Raw genomic sequence first — 12,711 nt, forward strand, 5'->3', positions numbered from 1 at the left:
TGGGGGGGGAGGAGTGACGGCGTCTCAAGCATTGTGGGTCTTGCGGCGTGCCCTGCGGGTCTTGGAGGAGGATCCCCTGGCGTTCGGGACGCATTCTTTTCGGATCGGGGCGGCGACGGAGGCGGCACGGAGGGGTTGGGGTAAGGAAGAGATACAGAGGCTGGGTCGGTGGAAATCGGACTGTTACAGGACGTATGTGCGGTTGAGGGAGGCGGATGGTTCGTTGTCGCAATGATTCCCGATTTTCATATATGTGTCTTTGCAGGTGCTGTGGCGGGGCCGGATGTGGCTGTCCTGAATTTGTATATTGTGGGACATTCGTTCGTCAGGCGGGCAGAACGAGCGGAGTGGGACAGGCATCAGGCGCTCAATTTGGGATTGGATCCGGGGTTGTATAGATGTCATTGGAGGGGGAAAGGGGGTAGGCGTTGGCATGAGTTATTGCCGTTGTTAAACACATTGGTGAAAGGGGGGGTGTGCCCGGATGTGGTGGTAATTCACCTGGGCGAGAACGATTTGGTGCAATGCAAGGGTTTGGCGCTCCTCAAGCAAATGAGACAGGACCTGCAGGAAATCAGGAGGCAATGGGCGGGCTGCCATGTCATATGGTCAGAGTTTATTCCCAGGCGGGTGTGGAGAGGAGCTGAGCGCCCAGGGGCCATAGACAGGGCTCGTAGGAAGATCAATCGCGAGATGCGTGCCTTCTGCGCCAGGGAGGGGGTGGGGAGGATGGAGCACCCGGAGTTGCGCTATGGTGCAAACTATTTCTTCCTGGAGGATGGGGTTCACCTGTCCAGGTACGGCATGGAGCTGTATGTAGTGCAGCTAAAGGAGGCTTTAGATGGGGCCCTGGGGGTGGTCAGGTATCCCAGGAGACAGGAGTCCTAGGGGGGGGTCGAAAGTCGTAAACGACTTTCGAGTGGCGCTGTCCTAAGGAAATAGGGTGGTGTGGCTGGAGGCCTGGGACTGCATGGTAGCGGGGGTTGGGGTCATGGAGGTCATTAGGGGCATTTAGTAGAGGGGCAGGTTGATGAGCGCATGTTGTTGTATTACTGTTGCAATGTTCGGGCTTACATTTAGGGGTGGGGGGGCTGTTAGGCAGTTTGTTATTTAGTGAGCAGTAGTTTTGTTCGGCACAGGCCAAGGGGGATGTGTTATACGTGCACCTGATTCCAATAAAAGCGGCCTTTTTCACACACTTCTGGTTGTCAGTGTCTTTGCTTCCCCCCCCCTCACCTACTGGTGTGCCCCAATGGGGATTTGGGGGGGTGGCCGACCAACGGGAGGCTCGCCCCCCCGGGGAAGTTTGGGGCACCAGGGGAGGGGGGGGAGGGGGAAGCTTGGCACAAGGGTCTCGCCGTAGCGGCGTTGTTTGGGCTGGTTGGGCGGTTTGGGCTTCTTTTGGGCTTCCTCTGGGCTGGAGAATATATAACCGGCCATTTTGTGTCACCGCGCACGTTTGTGGTGCGGTGACACAGCAGCCAGGTCGCAGGGAAATTTTGTCCCACCCACCCTCCCTTTAGTAAGGTTTTCTTAATTTTAGGGCCCGGGTTTTTTTCCCTTTGTGCGGGGGGGGTCGGGGACATGGTCCCGAGGGGCTTTTGTTGGTTGATGGTGCACTGTTTAGGGTTGCGGTTGTGTTTTTTGTCGCTGGAACAGGTGCGTTGTGGGGGCGCTGTCCTAAGGAAATAGGGTGGTGTGGCTGGAGGCCTGGGACTGCATGGTAGCGGGGGTTGGGGTCATGGAGGTCATTAGGGGCATTTAGTAGAGGGGCAGGTTGATGAGCGCATGTTGTTGTATTACTGTTGCAATGTTCGGGCTTACATTTAGGGGTGGGGGTGGGGGGCTGTTAGGCAGTTTGTTATTTAGTGAGCAGTAGTTTTGTTCGGCACAGGCCAAGGGGGATGTGTTATACGTGCACCTGATTCCAATAAAAGCGGCCTTTTTCACACACTTCTGGTTGTCAGTGTCTTTGCTTCCCCCCCCCTCACCTACTGGTGTGCCCCAAACTAAGAGCTGCCAGAAGATGAGCTTTTAAGAGGCAAACTTATGTGAATCTGGTTTCTCTGGTTTATGTACTTTACGTTGTATTTTGATCAGTTGTCTCCGGGCCCCTAAAAGGAGTGGGGCCCATAGGCCTGTGCCTACTTTGCCTATTTGGTAATCCGGAACTGCACTGGACCCAATCTTTATTTTAGCTTTTTCTGACATCGTTAGAGATACCTCTTCATATGAGTGAAAATAGTTGGGCATCTATAAAATAAAGGCGAGTTACCAAACTGGAGGGGGGCTGAATACCCTGCATTATTTCACCAGTAGTAATGCCGAGACATTTTCCCACTTTCCTTCTTCCACTCACAGGTGAAAGTCAGACAGGGCATGATTGGTTACTCTTCTAGGAAATTCTGGAGGACAAAATAATGGATTTTTTTGTTCCCACCACTTACTTAAAATTATTTTCAGCCTTGAGTCTCCCGCTAACAGCATATATTTCCATCTGAAAGACAATGATATTGTTGTCCTCTAATTTGGATTGTAGTTCAATGAGGTGGTAATAGGTTAACGGCCAAAATATCAGCTGACATCACGTTCGCCCAACTGGGTGTTCCCGTGCCTTAAATAGAGTATGGGGAAAGGTAGCGTTCCGGTCAACTCCTCAATTGGGACAACCTCTCAGTGGTCCAGACACCAATGGGAATGGTGTGGCACGGGCCATCAAATTTAGAGTGGACCAGCCAATGTCAATTCTACCAGCGGACCTTTGTTCACAAGGGCCATTGATACCACAGCAGTCTCAGAAAAGTTTTCAAATGTCCCTCAGACATAATAAAAAACCTCCCAATATGAGGAAGGAGCAATAGGTATGTGTGTCCTGATTCTTTACCCCTCACAGCACACATGCAATGGCAACCAGGTCGCTTTGGAATGGTGGACCTTCCAGCATGTTTTCTATCCCCTGAAGTGGCTCCTGCTCACATGTGGAAGCCATTCTGGAGAAAACATTCAGACAAAATGGTGGGGAACCCTACATTTGGCAGTCAGGCCACTATTGATATGGTGCAGGTGATGTGTCTATAACAGCAGCAATTGGAAGTCGGGTCACCAAACTGTAAATATGGCACTATGTTTCCTGTGTTGCATTCAGCATTAGAGAGGACCTACAAGAGCTGCCAATAGAAGACATCATAACAGGCAGTCTCCAGGATAGAGCTGGAAAAGTCTGCATGTGCTAGAGAAAACTATACCCTCCTCAAAAAACAAACAAAAAAAACTAAAACCAATACTGGAACTCAGTTGCAAAACTGCAACTCAAATTTCTTCAGGAATACAACCCTTCCTTTCCGACAAAACATTGAAACAGGTTGTTCAATCCAAACTATGGTTACAATACCTCCTTGCTTACAGGCATAACAAAACTTTACCTTGCCTCACTGAAAGCTGCTCTCCGTTCACTTGCAAGACTAGTCCCTGCCACCAGGATAGTTGATCATAGTATCACTCCTGTCCTGCTATCGTTGAACCGGAGCCCAATCAAAGTATGAAGTACTTTGTAATTGGCTTGCATTATTAACAAATCTCTCCATAAAAGGGCACTACTCACAAAGCAAATAAATAACATGAGAATAGATATGCATTTGTGTGGAAGCAAAGAACTGTAGAATAATATGGGTGTAGGTCAGTTGACAGTTTCATTGTCAAGCCAGACCTAAAAATCCATGTAGGTTAATGACTGCCCTCCCCTCATCCGTGCTGCTGCCAGAGAAACACAACATCAATTATCTAGTTATCTGCGATACTTTAACCCTTTGGATGCGTCGGATGGCATCACGGTGAGCGTGTGCGTCAGACGGCCGGGAGCCATCCGAACTGCACACGTGTAAAATGTTGCCACATTGCGGGGGAAATCCGCCCGCATTCAAAGGGTTAATAGTATTCTAGTGTCATATGTGTGCCCCTGAAAGTTCAAGCTTACGCAGCTGAATAAATAAATAAAATGACAACAGCTGCATGGATGGCAAGCACTTATTTGTAGAAGCGCACAAGTTCTACCAGGTACTCCTTGCTCCAAACGTAGGTGGGGCCATAGCCCTTCTCTAGTGATGCTCACTTAATTGTCGGGCAACAGCTGTGCTGCAACCCCTTCCGTGCGGGGCGTATTCCCCTGCAATGCTATGGGCGGGGGGCACGCACAGCACCCCGGTGCTCTTGACGAGCTCAGCTCGTCATGAGGCACAGTGCTCGTGTGCTCATGACGAGCTGAGCTCGTCATGACCACACCCGTTCCCGTGGAACGCTCAGCACAGCAGGGTTATTATCCCCGCGTGTGAGCGTTCCACGGCTCATGACGAGCTCAGTTCGTCATGAGCACCGGAGTGCCGTGCCCTCATGACGAGCTGAGCTCGTCATGAGCACGGAAAAGGCTAAGCCAGACCATAAATAGGAAATCTACACTCTGATATTTACAGTTAAATCCAAGTGTTCTTTTTTATTTACAAATTCTTCAAGGTATCTGCATGAAAAGTTAAGCCTGTAGTAGGTTTCTGTGTGGAATCCTCGGAAAAGCATGTTCTTTTCTTGCTGAGAATGCATTCTCTTTTGTAGAGAGTTCTTTTGGGAGAACTTTGCGTAGGGGGTACTCCCCATGCAAATGCACATCTCTTTTTCATTCCTTTTCTCCATGGGAAAATATTTTTCCCTGTGAAAAAAAAACCCTTCCCAATTTGGAGGTGATCAATTTTACATTCCCACTGAACATTTCGGGGCTGATTTACAAAGGCACGTAAAATTGCATAAAAGACTACTCCTGCAGTATTACTTCCTGTACCCATAAATGCTTTTTTATCCATCGGCTTTGGACACCATATGAAAGATAGGACTATTATTTCAGAAATCATGCAAGAGCTCTAGGAAGTAGACCTCACCCAGCATTCCAGTATAAGGCTAATATATCTTCAAAGGTTCTTCAAAGTCAACTGGTCAGGAGTACGATCGCTCAGGTAAGCGTGCCAAATGTTCTGAGTGGATCAAAAGTCGTATTTATAGTTGATGTGTTTCACAACTCTTTAAGGACTTTCAAAGTCTTCACTTAAATTATATACTTATAATTTAGCAAATGTGCCATTGAATATTCACAATTCTCATATCAGATACAAATTGAGGTTAAGGATGCATAGAGCAGCTCAGATGGAGTGCATTCACAGTTAGCTGTATCTACACACCCTGAGGGGGAATGAAAAATAAGTGCATCTTTAACGTACGTTTAATGTGATTGGAGAGTTTTTGTAATTGGTAATAACTGGATGCCATGAGTCAGAGGCCTGGTATTGCACCTGTTAGAATACAATGCTCCCAGGATCAGAATGTAAATGGTGTGACTGTGCAGTCTGAGTCATCCATGTAAAATTGAACAGAACATGTGCACTTAGGAGCATATCGCACCAAAATCTTCAGACCGGTTTTTTTTTCACGTGTTAAATTTCAGTATGTGTGACCAGCCGAAATCTACATCTTGGAGATTGACTTTATCACACCCAATAATTACCGGGTGTAGTGAACTATGACAAATGTATAACTGGGACCACTGTCACACAGATGTTTGCACAGGGACCACAATCTACTGGGACTTTCTTAACGAGGGCCTAAGATGACTGCCCCAAATCTTACACAGAGTCCAAGTAAATGAATGAAGTAAAACATATTAAAGGACGTTTCCCCATCAAAGTGTGAAGTGAGAGTAGCCTTCCTCTCAGACCCAAAGCTGGCAGGCATGGATTGGTTGACTTGTGCAATGCTGTACTTTTCTTTCTTTCATGTTCCTCGTGAGTCATTGTAAATACATGTGCATATAGTTCCACAATTAGCATTGTTTTTCAAACCTGGTGATTAATACATACACAATATTTACTGTTGTTAGTTTGAAGGTTGTTATTCCAGTCATACACGTTGGAGTACAAAACATACCGTGAGATAAATCGGTTATCACTGGTGTGTCTGGTCATTCTCCAAAAGTGCTCAAGTAGCTGTGGGTCTAAGAGGAGCCTGTCTTTAATCCCATTCAAGGTGCAGGGCCTGCAAAACGTCTGCTGGAGGCTGTCCATCCCCCAGCTGCTGGGAGCTCTGGAACCCTAACCTTCTGGGCGTACTATTTGCTGCAGGATTGGAGGGTTAGTTTCTCATGTTTGTGCCTTAGCAGTGAACAAGAACCCTTCAATTTCACATGTATTCACCTTTCTCAAAGTGAACACCTAGCTCAAGAATACTCTTCCCTCCTCTCACCAACACGCGTTTTAGAGCCATTAAGGTAAATGTAGCTATGAAAAGCGCCCCTCACGATGTCACAGCTATACACGTGGCTCGTGATGCCTGTCAAAAAAAAAAATGTAAAGGTCCTTCAGCACACTAATCCTTATGCATAACACACCACAAATATTTTCCTCAGGCACCAACTCATTTTAATCCCAAATTAACTGACACAAACCGTTAGTGAATTAAAAACTAAACTTTTATCAAACAATTCTCTACTAAGAAAATACAACCACACAAAACGTATTGATGGAAAATCCCAGAGCCATAAGAAACGTATTGATGGAAAATCCCAGGCCGTAAGAAACGTATTGATGGAAAATCCCAGCGACATAAGAAACGTATTGATGGAAAATCCCAGCGCCATAAGAAACGTATTAATGGAAAATCCCAGAGCCATAAGAAACGTATTGATGGAAAATCCCAGCGCCATAAGAAACGTATTAATGGAAAATCCCAGAGCCATAAGAAACGTATTGATGGAAAATCCCAGCGCCATAAGAAACGTATTGATGGAAAATCCCAGAGCCATAAGAAACGTATTGATGGAAAATCCCAGCGCCATAAGAAACGTATTAATGGAAAATCCCAGAGCCATAAGAAACGTATTGATGGAAAATCCCAGCGCCATAAGAAACGTATTGATGGAAAATCCCAGAGCCATAAGAAACGTATTGATGGAAAATTCCAGAGCCATAAAAAACGTATTGATGGAAAATCCCAGAGCCATAAGAAAAGTGCCCAGATAAATAAAGTACTCGAGTGTCATGCACATGGTTGAAGGCGCTATATAAAAGCTGGTAACTTGAGAACATAACCTAAACATCTCAAATGGAAATGCTTCTCTTGTTTTGTTGTTTTGAGTTACGTCACCTGGCTAGTGGCAGGTGTAGACAGGCTTGGTACGGACCCCGAAGTTACAGTTGTCAAAATAAGGATTTGTGCGTGAACGTTTTGGAGAAAGAGTAAAATCCTTCTGACTACTTTGATTTTGACCTAAAAAAGGCTGCGCCTGTAATATGGCCTTTCTAATGGCGCCGCTCCAGTCACGGGAGCCGGTGCCCCTCACTCTCCCACCGCCCAGGGATGACAGCGTTTCTGCCTCCCGAAGCTCTTCAGCTGCTGCCTTACACTCAGCAGCAAGTCAAGGTCGGGTTCTCTGCATGTGAGCATCACCAACAATGTGCATTCATCGCTATGGTTACCACGCCAGCTTTCTTGCTATCGCTATGACGATAGGTGCGGAGCTCTCATCTCTCTCTGACACGCTTTCTGCTGGTACCTGATGCGCTGGAGGCGGCACTGTTACCAAGATCTGCCTTCCAACAGCTCCGGCCTTCAATTCCTTCGGACAGTGGGTGCAGTGTCCTGAGCACATGTCATAGAATTCTCCCCGCCAAGAAGAATGTCCCCTACACTTACCCATGCCCATCATTCCCAGCATCACTATTCAGGTGGCTCTTCTAATACAAGCATTGGCAAAGCCAATAGGTCCCGCCTATGCAAGAACAGTTGGCACTAACAATGTGTTTTAGCCATGTTGTACACCAGCGAGGCTGCTGTTCTGCATGGCTAAAAGTTAGTGGTGTAGAAGAGAGCGGCGTAGAGTGGAGTGTCAAAGAGTGGAGGGTTGTGGAGTGGCGTAGAGTGGAGTGGACTGTTGTGGAGTGCCATAGAGTGGAGTGTTATACAGTAGAGTGTTGTGGAGAAGAGTGCAGTGTCTTGGAGTTGAGTGGAGTGTTGTGGAGAACAGTGGAGTGTTGTAAAGTGGAGTGGAATGTTCTGGAGTAGAGTGTAATTGAGTAGAGTGGTGCAGAGTGAAGTTGTGTAGAGTAGCATAGAGTGAAGGGGAATAGAGTTGCATAGGGTGTCATACAGTGGAGTGACAGAGTGTCGTATAGCAGGGTAGCAGTGTGGAGCAGGGTGGAGTATTGTGTCCCAGAGCAGAGTGGAGAAGAGGGAATTAGCATAGATTGGAGTAAAGTGCCAGGGAGTGTCGTGGAGTGTAGAGTGTCCTGGAGTGAAGTGACATACAGTTGAGTAGAGTGGCGTGGAGAGCAGTGTTGTATAGTAGAGTGTCATAGAGTGGAGTGTCATAGAGCAAAGTGTCGTAGAGTAGGTTGGAGGGCCGTAGACTGGAGGGCCATAGAGTGGAGGGTCATATAGTGTTATGGAGTGGAGTGGGGTAGTGTGGAGTGATGTAGAGTAGAGTAGAATGCCACTGAGTGTAGTAAATAAGGGTGGCGTGGAGTAGAGTGGATTGGATTAAAGTGGCATAGTGTGGAGTAGAGCAGGGTAGGTTGAAGTAGAGTGGTATAGAGTGGAGTAGGGTAGAATAGAATGGCATATAGTGGAGTAGAGTATCGTAGAGTGGAATGTCGTAGAGTGGAGGGACATAGAGTGTTTTAGGGTGCCACAGAGTATAGTGTAATCAAGTGTTGTAGAGTGGAGTCCAGTAGAGTGTTGTAGAGTGAAGCATCATACAACGGACTGGAGTGTTGTATAGTCGAATGGCATAGCGTGGAGTGAGATAGAGTGGGACAGAGTGGTGTGTCTTGGAGTGGGATAGAGTGGAGTGTCGAAGAGTGGAGTGTCGCAGAGTGGAATAGAGTAAAGTGGCGTAGAGTGTGGTAGAGTGAAGTGGTGTAGAGGGGTGTTGAGTTGAGTGGCGTAGTGGTATAGACTGACATGGAGGGGCATAGGGTGGAGGGGCATAAAGTGGAGGGCTGTGGAAGCAGAGTGAAGTATAGTGTTATAGAGTGGAATGGAGTAAAGTGGAGTATTGTAGGGTGAAGTGGAATATCTTAGAGTGGAGTGGGATAGAGTGGAGAGGAATAGAGGGTCATAGAGTGTATCATCATAGAGAGAAGAGGTATAGAGTGTAGTAGAATATAGTGGAGTATAGTACAGTCGAGTTGCATAGCGTAGAGTGGAGTAAAGGAACATAATCGGTGTTAGTAGGCCCTCAAACAATTCTCATGTTGAGGAAAAAAAAGAACATTTTATTTTGTTGCTATCTTTTTACATTTTTCAAACATCTGGGTCAAAAGGGAAATCAAACTCTGCTCACTCTGTGCTGCTTTACATTTTTCACTTTTTAATGTGGATAAGGATTGACATTTTTCTTTTACATTCTGGCCACCAGAGGAGTAGTGGGCCTGACCCACCCAGATCTCATGTTCCTTTAACTGATAAAATATCATGGGACTTGCTAGCAGTTGTTAGGCTTGTTAGTCTTTCAAATTAGTGTTAAATGTATTATGAATTACTTATGAACATACATTTCTGATCACTGGGTGAACACTCTTGTGGCCAAATTGAATCACCAGATTTAAGGGAAGGCCACGAGACCAGTATTAAAGCAATAAGGATAAGAAAGACAAGCAGACTTGCTCAGCCTGACTCAGAGAGTTCAGAGACACAGTTAATGAGATTCAATTATTGTAATGGTGTGCAGATCACTGGTTAGTTTCCTGCTCGAGAGTTGAAAATAGGCACCCTCAGATCTTGCCTTATTTCTGGCCTTACTGCTGGCTACAATTCATGTTTTAGTCTTCTTTTTTCTGGGTGCACTGTATGTGACTCTTTGTTCACTCCACTCCACCTAGCTCCGCCCTGCTCCTCTCGATGGGCCAAGGCTCCAGGCACCGAGTGGGTGACACAGGCTCATGGCTGCATGTGGGAGTGCAAGCATGAGGGCGTGCGGACATCAAGGTCTCTACAAGTGGATCCAAACCCAGGTGCCAGCCAGCTCAGTCAAGACTGCGGGTCTAAAGCCAAGTTTGAGATGCACCGTGTAGAGAGCCACCCGGCCTCTCACCAACATTGTATCGATCACAATCACGCATATATATAATAAAAGGCGGAAGACCGCTCGGGGTCTTTCCGGCGTACCTCCATCCAGTGTGCCCGTGTGGTTATTGCCAGTCATCTGTGAACACGTGCGAGGCCCCGACCTCGCACCTAACATTGGCGACGAGGCCGGTACCGCCCCCGCGCGTGCCTGGCCGCCTGCCGGAGCCGTCTGCTCCCATCTGCTGGTGTCTGCCCGTCGAGGCTGCCTGCGCAGTCTAGCCCTGGCCGCGGAGCTCGTCCGCCTGGCCGCCTTCCCTGCTCGCCTTTCCTCAGGCGCGCTCAACCAGAGGCTCCCGGCCACACGCCTCCCGCCACGGAGCGTGTTCAGCTGGCGGGAGCGGTGCCTGACACTGCGAGAGAAGACCGGGTGAGTGCGTTTTCCCCGCGGCCCTGCCTGGGCCCCCCCGCGCTCCACGCGTCTGAAACCGAGCGCTGGTTCTGCGCTCTGGCGCGTAGCGCATGCGCGCTCCACCGTGTGCGCTGCCCCGGAGGGTGAGGGGTGAAGAGGAGAGACGGTGCACGTCTGCTCCAGGCCTACCGTTGGCCCTCCAGCCTGTCTCCTCGCACATGCGGCGCCACCAGCAGCCTTCCCCGAAGAGGGCTCGGTGTCCTCTGGCCCTGCCCCTGCAACGAGTGAGAAAAAAACAAAACAATAAAGGACATTTTCACTGGAAATAATCAAGCACTGGCAAAATCAACACAAAAAAATCATAGTGTTGGAAAAAAAAATTCTATCTCCTTGTACACTCAGTGTATTTTCCACCCGATTGCCCAACACAGGCACTAGTGGGATACAGCCTCCGCACTTCATTGGCCCGGTGTCTAGAGAGGGTAACACGGGATTTGAGGCGCAAAGATGACGGACAATGCAACGGGAGGCGCGGCAGCTGTGCCCGCCACCAACACAGCACAACCAGGCCCTGCCGGCCTACCTCAGCACCGCAACACTGGCCCACAGCTAGTCAGTCATGCCCACGCAGGGGTGGCCCCCATTCCTCCCTTCAGCGAGACGGCTGACCCAGCGACCGCGGCACCGCAGTGGAAGGCGTGGCTTGGGCGTCTGAATCTATACTTCAAGGGAACTAGAGAAACCGACAACACAGTGAGGAGATCACTCCTGATCCTCTATGGGGGCCCGGAAATCTATGACCTCTTTGAGTCTCTCCCGAACACAGGTGGCGAAGACGACTACGACGCGGCGGTGAACGCGCTAAATGCCCATTTTGATCCCCAATTGAACAACGACTATGAAAAATTTAAAGTCAAACGAGCATGGCAAACAGAGACCGAGTCGGTCGACATGTACTACGCCAGGCTGCGCCGGCTGGCCATCAGCTGCCCTTTCCAGGACCCGCGTGAGGAGATCAGGGATCAAATCATCGTGGGTTGTAGATCCAAACTGCTCAGAAAGCTCATCCTCAGACAACCCGGAATCACGCTGGATGCCATCCTTGTCCTCGCCCGCTCTCATGAACTGTCGGACTCCACATCACCGAAGGCAAGAAGGGTACGCTCCTCAGCTGTCACACCGCCGAAGACCTGGGACAAGTGTTCTTCGCCAACCAAGTTCACCAATCGCACGCCGACAACATGCTACAAGACTTCCCCGAGCTATTCAGGGGCCTCGGGAAACTCAAAGGAAAAAAAGTCAAGCTGCACATAGACGCCTCCATACGTCCCGTCGCCCTGAGACACAGAAGGGTGCCGTTCAATCTCCGACCCCAGGTTGAGGCGGAGCTCAAGAGACTTGAAGATCTAGACGTCATCGAGAAGGTATCGGGGCCAACTCCCTGGGTGTCCCCACTGGTCGTAGCGCCCAAACCCAAGCAGCCCGGCGCCATCAGACTGTGCGTCGATATGAGACTGCCCAACGCCGCCGTGAAAAGGGAGCGCCACATCACCCCAACGATGGACGATATCATCGCCGACCTCAACGGGGCGAAGTGGTTCTCCAAACTGGATCTCAACGCGGGATACCACCAGTTGGAGCTTGAGCAAGGAAGTCGGTATATAACAACTTTTCCAACTCACGTCGGACTCCGACGATACAAAAGGCTGAGCTTCGGCGTGTCATCAGCGGCCGAGGTATTTCAGAACGCGATCAGAGAAGTTCTGTCGGGACTAAGTGGAGTAATTAATCTGAGCGATGACATCCTCATCTACTCAAACACGCTGGAGGAGCATCATGCCCATGTACGTGCCACCCTGCAGAGACTCCAGGAGCACGGACTAACTCTCCACAGAGCGAAATGCTCGTTCTATCAAGAGGCCGTTGATTTCTTCGGCTACACGTTCACGCGTTAGGGTCTCAAGGTAGACCCGAAGAAGGCAGAAGCCATCAGGAATGCAAGCACACCCCGGAGCCCGTCTGAAGTCAGAAGCTTCCTCGGAATGGCCACATACTGTGGCCGATTCATACCCAATCTAGCGGCCCTAGCAGAACCATTGAGAGCGCTCACAAGACATGATCAGGAGTGGGAATGGACCTGCGCGGCGAATCAAGCATTCCAAGATGTCAAGACGGGCCTTCTGGACAAAGCCACGATGGCATAC

Source organism: Lissotriton helveticus, chromosome 3_1, assembly GCF_964261635.1.
Source record: "Lissotriton helveticus chromosome 3_1, aLisHel1.1, whole genome shotgun sequence".
In the NCBI taxonomy this organism is placed as follows: Eukaryota; Metazoa; Chordata; class Amphibia; order Caudata; family Salamandridae; genus Lissotriton; species Lissotriton helveticus.